Source organism: Lissotriton helveticus, chromosome 11 (assembly GCF_964261635.1).
Source record: "Lissotriton helveticus chromosome 11, aLisHel1.1, whole genome shotgun sequence".
Taxonomy (NCBI): domain Eukaryota; kingdom Metazoa; phylum Chordata; class Amphibia; order Caudata; family Salamandridae; genus Lissotriton; species Lissotriton helveticus.
This window is the reverse complement of record NC_136072.1, coordinates 28513979-28525470: the sequence shown is the minus strand read 5'-3', so window position 1 is coordinate 28525470 and position 11492 is coordinate 28513979. Positions and strand designations below refer to the sequence as shown.

Sequence of the window (11492 nt, the reverse complement as noted above, 5' to 3'; positions counted from 1 at the left end):
AACTTACCAGCACTAGTAACAGCACAATATATTGTCTTTTTGTACATAAACAAGTCATAACACTTTAACAGACTTTCTGCAACTTATATTGTGCAACTACTCAGCAAGCTACAACTTACAACAAAAAACAGCTTATTATTAATCACATAAGCGAAACCGAAACCTAATGCATTTGCTAATGCTTGTTTTTCCTAGAAGGCTCTCTTCACAGGGATGAGACGCAGGTGGGGGCGGGTACTTGCCTCGACTCTGTTTAGACAGATCACCCGAGCCTCCAGGCAGGAATCAAGGTCGGATCTGTAAAGTTAGAGGTGGAGGGCCCTAGGCCCGCATGTTAGGAGCAGCAATGATAGACGCAGACACCAGATGAGGGTAGTGGGAATGGCCTCGAGCACGTGCGCTCGGCCCCTTTTATTGCCAGCGTCATGTGACACCATGACGTCTGTGGTGGGTGGGTGTAAAGTGTATTACAGACACTCTGGAACACTAGACTGTGTTCAGGCTAGGACACTACAGGATCTACCCCGAGCTCTGAGTTTCGATTCCTGCTCAGGCCGCCTCCTCGGATACACTCAGCCCCAGCTGACGCCCAGCTCTGACACCCATCACATGCCCAGTCTGTCACTGGAGCACAGCAGGCCAGTCCGGCAGACAGAACTACAACCGCAAAGGCACCGTGTGCTCCTGGGCAAGTCTCCAGGGTCAGCGAAAACCGCAGGTATGTGACCAGCAAAGGCTCTAATGTGGGGAGTCCGACGGCAGGGGGGGCGGGTGAGAAGGGTCTCCAGGTGATGTCTCCAAGGGAAGACAGGGTGCAGGGCGCAACATTTCACGAGATAAACGCTCGCCGCTGATTTCATCTATAGACTGCACTCTGCTGAAAACCATTCGGGAGCGGCAGAATCGACTCAGCCTTTTAACCTTCGCGGTCGATAAATTTCCCACTTCAAATTAGGATAATACGGATACCTTTTATTCACAGCGCTTAGAGGCAGCAGAAGCGCTGTGAAATAAAGTGTGCTATTGTGTCATATTTCGCGGGGTGCGCTCGGCTCCAGACGGCCCCAAGGGGGCAAGAGTTGAACATGTCAATCTTTATATGTACAAGACGTCTCTGAGACGTCCTTGAATTGCACCGACAGGCTTCGAGGCACATAGGACAGTGTTTTTGTTCATAGCTCCAATCTGGGGTTCAGTCTCTTTTCATCCACCCCCACTGATCATATGACTGAACCTAGGCACTGTTACACGCCCAGGCACACCCGAGCAGGCCCAGGACACCCCCGACCCCCCCCCCCCCCTACCCCCGAAATATGGCAGCCCCAGTAGGGTGACCAACTGCCATTGGTGCAAATTCAGGACAATAGGTACGTTTTAAAGACACATCAGAGGTCCGCGCAATAGTATATAAGTAAGCCCAGCCATTTCCAAACATATTCAACCATTTGCAAACCTATCCATAATGTATCCTTCCATCTATCATTTCACTCATCCATCCCTTCATCCATCCCCTCATCCATCCTTCCACTCATACTCCATTATCCATCCATCCATCCACCCTTTCACCCTATCCATCTGTACACTTATCCATCCACTCTTCATTCCATCCATCCATTCACTCATCCATTCAGCCATTTACCCTTTCACCAATCCAGCCATCCTTTCACTTACTAATCCTTCCACCCATCCACTCTTTTAGTCATCCATCCATCCTCCATTTTTCTGTTCATCCTCCCTTTCTCTCTCCATTGACCCTTTCACTTAGCCATCCTTCCTTCCATCCATCCATCCACCCACATATCCATCCATCTACTCATCCACTCATGAATCCATCCATTGACCCTATCACTCATCCATCTATCAATTCCCTCCTTCACACATCTATTCATTTTTTTGTCCATCTACCCTCCCTTTCACTCACTCATCTATCCTTACATCCACCCTTTCACTCATACGTCCATTCATTCACCCTTGCACTTATCAATCCATCCATCATTTCACTCATCCACCTACCCACCCATCATCCACCCACCCAACCATCCACCCACCCACCCACCATCCACCCACCCACTAATCCATCCTTTCACCCACCCACCAATCCATCCTTTCACCCACCCACCATCCAATCCACTCATCCATCCTTTCACCCACCCACCATCCACCATCCACCCACCCACGCATCCATCCATCCTTTCACCCACCCACCCACTCATTATCTATCCATCCTTTCACCCGCCCACTCATCATCCATCCATCCATCCATCCTTTCACCCACCCACTCTCCATCCATCCGTTCACCCACCCATCATCCATCCATCCATCCATCCATCCTTCCCTTCATCATCCATCCATCCTTCCCCTCATCATCCATCCATCCTTTCACCCACCCCCTCATCATCCATCCATTCCCTCATCATCCATCCATCCATCCTTTCACCCACCCCCTCATCATCCATCCATCCACCCACCCTTCCCCTCATCATCCATCCATCCACCCTTCCCCTCATCATCCATCCATCCACCCTTCCCCTCATCATCCATCCTTTCACCCACCCCCTCATCATCCATCCATCCATCCTTCCATCCATCCTTTCCCTCATCACCCACCCATCCATCCATCCTTCCCCTCCATCCATCCATCCCCTCATCCATCCATCCTTCCCCTCATCCATCAATCCTTCCTTCCCCTCATCCATCCATCCCCTCATCCATCCATCCTTCCCCTCATCCATCCCCTCATCCATCCACCCTTCCCCTCATCCATCCACCCTTCCCCTCATCCATCACCCTTCCCCTCATCCATCTATCCTTTCATCCATCATCCATCCTTCCCCTCACCCATCCATCCTTTCATCCATCATCCATCCTTCCCCTCACCCATCCATCCTTCCCATCCATCCATCCTTCCCCTCATCCATCCTTCCTTTCATCCATCATCCATCCTTGCCCTCACCCATCCATCCTTCCCATCCATTTATCCTTCCCCTCATCCATCCATCCTTCCCCTACATCCATCCATCCATCCTTCCCCTCATCCATCCATCCTTCCCCTCATCCATCTTTCCCCTCATCCATCATACAGCTACCCATCCACCCATACATCCAGCTATTTACATTTTGTCTCCATCCTTCCCCTCACTCATCTATCCATCCATCCTCTCTTATTATCCATTTATTCAATCTTTCATTCACCCATTCAACCTTTAACTAATTCATCCAGCCATTCACCCATCCATTCACTTACTTACTCGCCCACCTTTCCATATTAATTTTGAGCTGAACCCTTTTGAGAAGAGGCCCATCAAGAACTTCACCCTCGCTTCAGTGGCCGTTCCAGGACTGGGACAGAAGCCACCCAGGGCGGAGACAGGATCCACCACAGGGGGGGACAAGAGCCATCACAGGCGGGGGTGGACTGGAGCCACAACATGGGGGGCAGGAGCCATCCCTGAGGGGAGGGCAGAAGCCATCACAGGAGAGGGAACAGGATCCACCAGGGTGGGCACAGGGGTGGGCATGCAGTATTCTAGTATCATCTTGGGCTCCTCGCCCCCTCCTGCACAAGACAACGAGAAGACAGGCTCTCTGTCCAAAATGCTATCCCCCACTTCCCCCACTGTGATGTATAGTACTAACAGGAGATACTCTAAGAGAACTGATTGAACTGATTGTCCTCCATACTTTGTTAATCAGTGTGGGTGCGATTGTGCCATTTCTTTATTGTATTACATTATAGACTGCATGTTCAAAGAACCGAGGTTTGCTTACAATTTAGTGACAGTAATTAAGCCCCGTGAAGAGAAGCACGTGCTGCCTCGGTGTAATCAGGGGTGTAATCTGGTCGAGTCTAGGATGTTTGGGGCCCTGGGTAGAAATGGAATGTGTGAGCCCCCCTCTAAATAGCAGAGACATGATGCGTTCAGGGCTGTTTGCATCTGAATAGATGTCGCTGCTCCTGAACCTGCAGCCCCTCCCTCTCAGTCACCTTCGAAGCACCTCTTAACAGGTCATCAAGGGCTGAAGGTGTGAGGGTTGCCATCCCGCTGTGCCTCTCCTATGCTGCTGGGTGTCTGAGCTTTGCTACTGCATGGGAGTCAAGAAGGGAGGTGGGGGGCAAGCTGTGCCGGCTTTAGGGTGGGGCGACCAGGGCCCGGCTAAAATGACGGACAAAAGGCGTCCGTTAAAGAATCCTTCACGGACAACGGACAGACGGCCGAAATTACGGACTGTCCGTGAAATTTACGGACGGTTGGTCACCCTAAGCCCCAGGCCAGTGACCACCGGCGCTGGAAGTAGGGGTGCTGGGGTAATGCAGCTCGCCTTTAACTTTTGTTTTTTTATCTGGTAAGAGTTGCTGTTCCTCAAAGAGTGACGTCAAAGCTTCTGCCCATGGCTGTTCATTATTTTAACAAGGAGAGTGGGGTTTACTTTCTCTAACTGCCAAGTGAGATGAAATTGTAAAGTGAACTATGTGGCGGTCGCGCAGGGATACAGCACACGCCTTTTTTCCTGACACAAACTATGAAATCTAAATACCTGTAAATGGACTGTACATATATTTCAGACTATATCAGCAGTTAGGAAAGCTTAAATGAAGCACAATTGCTTGTTATTCTGAAGTGTAATAGAAAAAAAAGATTTAAAGAGGACTAAAATAAATCGACATAATTATTTCCTGGAGGCGAATTTCCACGCCTTTTCTGCACTCTTTAACAGTAAAAACATCTGTGTTTCTGATCACATTTAGTGACCGTTGCAACAGAAAATGTGCTGTTTGTTGCTTATACTGCACTACCATATTTTAGTAATATTTCTGTGACAGGATTCTGCAATAAAGGCACCACCAGCTGCTGCTACCCCACCACTGTCCTGCTGACCACCTTTGCTACACGCGTTCTTTTTGTGACACTTGAGATTTTCACGCTCTGTACCCCGCCCCCCACCCTCGCTACCTCCCAGACCACTAGGTGGGGGGAAAGTTTTCATTTAACCCCTTCGCTGCGGTGGCTATTCCGCTGCAGCGCTAAGGGGGAGGCGGGGCCGCGCGGCGCTCCCGTACTCGTGACGGAACCGCTCAGTCACGGCCCTCAGGTGAGCTGTGCTTGTGATGGAACGGTTCCGTCACGGCCCCGCCCGCTCTTTAGAACGTCAGCCCAGGCGCGGAATTCGCGCCGCGCAGGCGCGGCGAGCGGGCCGTGACGGAACCGTTCCGTCACCAGCACAGCCCACCCGAGGCTCGTGACGGAACGGTTCCGTCACGAGCATGGGAGGGGTTAACAGGGCAAAGTTAAGGCTTACATTTTTGACAAATTGTGCCACATCACAGTACAGACAGTAACACACCCTGAACTGCAACAAAGACATTCACAGCCTGTGGTGGTGGAATGTTGGTGTGTGAGGTGGCAGTGGAATGTTGGGTGAGTCAGTTGGAGGGCGGGCGCTCTTCTTACCATCTTACTTAATAAATCTACAAAATCGAACCGGTCCCGCTTCTTTCTGCTACAGACGTCCTCCCACAGAAAAAGTCAATCAGGGGTGTATGTTTGGGGGCTACACCCCCTCCCCCCAAAATGTATTCCCTAGATCATGGGTACTCACACACAAGTCAAGTTGGTTTATTATGTTTTGGAACTCCGAAGAGGTCCACATAAAATGATAAAAAAGAAATACATAATACAAAGTACTCGTACAAATGCAACAAACATTAACAAGTTTTTGCCAAAACACTAAATAATCAGCACAACACAGTTAAATAAAAACCCACTAGTAGATATCTAAGAAACATTTAAAAAAATAAAAAATGCTAAAGCAGAACATTTCATTTGGAGGATTGTATAAAGCACATAAGAAAGAATTGGCTGTAAGGATATTCAATTTCAAACAAATTTGTCTTAACCACTTACGACGAAATAAACGAAGTGCAGGACATATTAAAAAGAACATGTATAAAGTCCTGGGTAGACAAGTACTCACACACATTTTCCCTGGGGCCACAGAGTACAGTCTGTGGTGTGACCGTGGGCCGCACTGATGCCAGCAGGGTGGCAGTCAGGGGGCTGGGTGGGTCAGGAATTGCGTAAAGAGCTTTAAAACATGTTAAATAAGCAGGCAAGCATTTATTTGCAGGTTAATAAATGCTTGGCCAATTCTGAATATTATTGCTCAATCACTAAACAGCAGCTTGTGCTGCTATTCACCATGGGGGGCCGCATGTAAACGTCAAGTGGGCCGCAAGCGCCCCCGGGCCGTACTCTGAGTATCACTGCTCTAGTGAATAGTTGGGTACGGGTGCTTTCAGTCGGGTATGGTGAGGTGGCTGCAGGATTTCACCAAGAATTTTTACCCTCACACAGAGACAAAAACTCACGCACACACACTCTTCTCTGCTCTTAAAACTGTTGGTTACTTTACAACATTTGCAACATTTTACAACACATTTTCTTTGAAGGCGCTGTAAGGGGACTGCTGAAGACAAGCAGGCCTGCAGAATTTCAGCATTGTGATGGATAGATTCCTTCACTAAGGGACAAAGTCTGCCCGCCATCCCGTCATACAAAAGGACCGCCCGCCATAAGGGCGGGGGTCCCGTGGGTGCCATTAGGATGCGCCTGCCACAGTGGCGGGAGCATCTGGCATTCCTAACATTGTAGCGGGCGGTGCACTCAGCACCGCCTGCCACAATGCCAGGAAGGCATGTTGTGCACTTCCATGCATGGTGCCTGCCATGCTGAGCATGGAACTGCAGGGGGTACCATAGGTAACCCCCATGTGCACCCTCCACCCCTCGGAGTCCCTGGGGGCCCGCAACGGGCCCCCCAAGCAAACTCTGCATGTCTTTCCGTGGCGGAAACCACGGAAAAGCATTTCAAAAGCCACATTCTAATATGGCTGGCGGTGTCTTTCAGACACCGCCACCATATAGAACCCTTTTCCGCCCGGTCGACATGTCGACCGGGCGGAAAAGCGGCGGACGGTCTTCATCCGCCGCGGAGCCCTCAGCCGTTGTAATATGGCGGGGGGTCATTTCTGCACCGATGGCGGGCGGATCGCCCCCGCTGGGCCAGCGGTAGGGGCGATCCACCCGCCATCCTAATGGGCCACTAAGTGTCTTTAGTTACTTCAGTGGGATTAGTTTAATGTGGACTCCTCAGGACCTGGGATTTAACATGCAGTTTTGGTATATTGTATCTGTTTTTTATTTGCATTGAAACTTGCATTTTCCATCTTGTATTTTGTTGTATGTATGACTTGACTGTTCTATGCACAGGGCTCTGATAACCTAAAGGGTCACGTTCACGCTTTATAAAACTCCACAAATAAATAAATAAAATAAATAACATGGTTTATACTACACAGCTGAAATTCTGCCACTGACAGCAGAGATTGTACATAATTCACATAGCCTTTTGATTTTCTTGGGAAGTCAGAGGAAGAAGTGGATGGCTGTATCGGAGGCTGGGACCAGACCCTTTCAGAACTAAAGTAGATTTTCTGCTGACAGCCAGACAGCTGAAAGGGCACCCCTGAATAGCAGCGACTATCCGAGGCATTCTTTTTAGGAAGTGCTCTTCTCAGAATAGGGACCATGCCTACCAGTGCTTAATTTGAGCCGGTGGTTTTCGGTGCTCGGCACCAGCACTTCATCCGGTGCTATTGACAGCTGGCACAAGGTGGCACTGTCTGGCTTATTTTGGAGATGACAACAACAACAGGTAATTATTCATTCAATATAAATAAAAAATGACTATTACCGGCTTCCCAAGCCATTCTTATAGCTTTGGGGGCCTGGAATAGTCAGAAGAGGTGTGGTGCCGCGGCTGGGGTGACTGACTCCGGAATCGGGGGATCACGGTTCGATCCCCGGCACCGGCGGCAGATTAGCTCAGCACCACGTGACTCTGGGCAATAGATTGCTTAATCTTCTCGACAGCCCCCAGTGCCTAGAGACCCTTACGGGTGATTGTGCGCTTTACAAATGTGGATTATTATTATTACTTGTAGGAGTGTGATGGTTAGTAGTTGTGTTGGTACTGTCATTGGCAGCGCTGGCAGAGGCAATGTGTGGTCCGGTAAACATCCTTTACAACGCAACTTTTACCACGCAGTGCCTTTACGACGCAACTGTTACAACGCATGTCATTATAATGCATAGCGCTGGGGGGCGCTCTAGCTAGGATAGGGAATAGATTTAATTTACTATCCAACACCTTCCCTACTATCCACGGGGACTGGAGTTGGAATAGTAAATTAAACTATTCACTATCCAGCACCCCTTAACTCTATGCGTTGTAACAGCATGCGTTGTAAAAACTGCGATGTAAAGGCATGCGTGGTAAAACAATGCGTTGTAACGTCGTACAACCGTGTGGTGCAAACTGCAGTGGCCTCCTGGCACTTATTTTTTACAAATTAAGCACATGACAGCTGTTGGTGTGTGTAGAGGGCCTTATACAGCACAGATGGGGAAATGTGTTCCCACAGTGTCCCTCATACTTTAAAAACATTTTGGGGCGTTTGCCTTATATTTAAAAATATTCAGAATAAAACTGACCTGAAGGGTCATGTGTCCCAAAAAAACAAAATGGCCGTTTTGAAAACTTTAACAGAGAACTCCTTGACAACAGCCGAGAGTCAACACAAAGTAATGAAAGGATTGCAACAGCCCTTGTCATCGCAGTACTTGAGGGCTGTCGTTGCTACTGGTTTGAATGGTGTGAAGCACCCCACGTGGTATCAATAACACAAGAACCATCACCACCCCTCTGTGGGAGGTCAGGTTGTGAGAATGAATACGTGCATTTCAGGATCTCTCAGTGAGTGACATGGGTAAGAAGGCAAAGCCGCGGAAGGTAAAAATGCCATTTATTCATATACATACTTAAGTGAGATGCAAGACTGTATTATGTGTCGAAAGCTGGTTATGTATGTAAGTTTTAATCAGAAAGATTCGAAAATTGTTTTATCAGACAAAAGATAAGGTTGTGCTTTTTGGATATGTGTTGTGTAACACCTACTGTGTGTGCAACATACTGGGCCCGATTCACAGAATGAACTTAAGACTCAATCCTAAACTTACTACTATTTTGGTATTCACAGAATGCACTTACTATTTTTGGCATTCACAGAAAGCACTTACTACTTTGGGTATTCACAGAATGAACTTACTACTTTTGGTATTCACAAAAGTTAGGATTTTGTCTTAAATTTGTCCTAAGACAAACTTAAGATAGACTTAAGACATACTCAAGTTAGGATTTTGTCTTAAGTCTGTCTTAAATCTGTCTTAAGTCAGTATTAAGTTAGTCTTAAGTCTGTCTTAAGTTTGTCTTAAGTCTGTCTTAAGTCTGTCTTAAGTTTGTCTTAAGACAAACTTAAGACGAAATCCTAACTTCTGTGAATACCAAAAGTAGTAAGTTCATTCTGTGAATGCCAAAAGTAGTAAGTGCATTCCGTGAATACCAAAATAGTAGTAAGTTTAGGATGAAGTCTTCAGTTCAGTCTGTGAATGGGGCCTACCGTGAGGACATGGGCGTGGCATTGGAGGGGTTTTGGGGGTGTTACACCGCTCTAATATATGTATTCTCTAGTAAATAGTTGGGTATTTTATCATGATATGCCAGTGTGATTGTTGAGAAATGTGAAATTTACACTCCCCCAATCTTACTGAACAAGTGACGCCCCAAAGCCAATCTATGGTCATTTGCCTCAAAGTCCCCTCTCTCTTGGGTCAGACAGAAAATAGTAGGCTCGGGCACCAAAATAAAAGTGTCGCCCCCCATTAGCGAATCAAATAGTTAAAAAAGGCCCACTTTTGCAAATAGGGTAGTTTTGAACTTGTAAATACAAGTTGCATAGGGGGTTGCAAGGAACTGGTGATTGCATTGATTTGTGCTTGCTACAGGATATTTGTATGCTAATATCAGAGAAATCAACAGTAAAAAAGGAACACCAAACTAAGAAAAAGGCCCACAATCCCCCATAAAATACTATCAACACACTGAGCTATTAGGCCAGCTTTCATGCACTGCCAGATTACCCTATAGGCCACTCCCACCCTGCCTGTCTCTGATCACATGGTCACATCTAGACCTCATTGCCCCCTTCCTTCACCCAAGATCTCTTGGCCCCAGTGCAGTACTGACTGAACCACATAAGACTTCCCCTTTTGGAAGCCTTCAATTGTCTCCAATGCGTATGGGCGAAATTTGCGAATTTGCACCCTCGATTCGCAAATTTTGCAAAATCCGCAAACTCGCGGCTTTTTTTTGCCAGTTTGCGATGGTTTTTTACAAGTTCGGGAACGCAAACTTACTTGTGTGGTTGCAACGGTCGCGACCATGTTGTTTTCACGTGTCCAGCCTGTTCGCAACCCTGTGGTTCATCATGGCCACCCTCCGGTTCATCACTGTCACCCTCTGGTTCATCACTGCCACCCTCTAGTTCATGACTGCCACCAGGGCCGGACTGGGAACCAAAACTGGCCCTGGCAAAGTGCTCGGCCGGCCCCCCTGGCCCCCGGGCAGGAGGGGGGCGAGCGCTTTGCCAGGGCCGCTTTTCAGCCGATTTTGTTACAGGGCCGATTTTGCAGCTATGCTGCAAAAATGGCTCTGCAACAAAAACGGCCCCCAGGGCCCAAAACCGGCCCCCACCCTTGCGGCCGACCGGGGGATTGCCCGGTGCCCACAACGGCCAGTCCGGGCCTGACTGCCACCCTCTGGTTCACCACTGCCACCCTCTCGTTCACCACTGCCACCCTCTGGTTCATCACTGCCACCCTCTGGTTCACCACTGCCACCCTCTGGTTCATCACTGCCACCCTCTGGTTCATCACAGTACCCTCTGGTTCACCACTTCCACCCTCTGGTTCATCACTGCCACCCTCTGGTTCACCACTGCCACCCTCTGGTTCACCACTGTCACCCTCTGGTTCACCACTGCCACCCTCTGGTTCATCACAGCACCCTCTGGTTCACCACTTCCACCCTCTGGTTCATCACTGCCACCCTCTGGTTCATCACTGCCACCCTCCGGTCCGCCACTGCCACCCTCTGGATCATCACTGCCACCCTCTGGTTCATCACTGCCACCCTCTGGTTCTCCACTGCCACCCTCTGGATCATCACTGTCACCCTCTGGTTCACCACTGCCACCCTCTGGTTCATCACAGCACCCTCTGGTTGATCACTGCCACCCTCTGGTTCACCACTGCCACCCTCTGGTTGATCACTGCCACCCTCTGGTTCACCACTGTCACCCTCTGGTTCTCCATTGCCACCCTCTGGTTCACCACTGCCACCCTCTGGTTGATCACTGCCACCCTCTGGTTCATCACAGCACCCTCCGGTTCACCACTGCCACCCTCTGGTTCATCTCTGCCACCCTCTGGTTCATCACAGTACCCTCTGGTTCACCACTGCCACCCTCTGGTTCACCACGGTCGCTCTCTGGTTCACCACTGCCACCCTCTGGCTCATCACAGCACCCTCTGGTTG

The 11492-nt window shown here is 49.0% G+C and overlaps 1 protein-coding gene across 2 annotated transcripts in view; it reads left to right on the top strand.

Moving 5' to 3' along the window:
• Positions 1–226: 226 nt before the first annotated feature.
• Positions 227–11492, top strand: part of LOC144791269 (receptor-transporting protein 3-like) — a 50572-nt gene continuing 39306 nt past the window's right edge. Inside the window, exons 1-2 of one of the 2 annotated variants that reach the window (XM_078665924.1) lie at positions 227–299; positions 517–718. The gene's annotated coding sequence lies outside the window, so the exon portion shown is untranslated. The remainder of the gene's footprint in view (positions 300–516; positions 719–11492) is intronic. The other variant, XR_013602344.1, reaches the window with a different exon arrangement.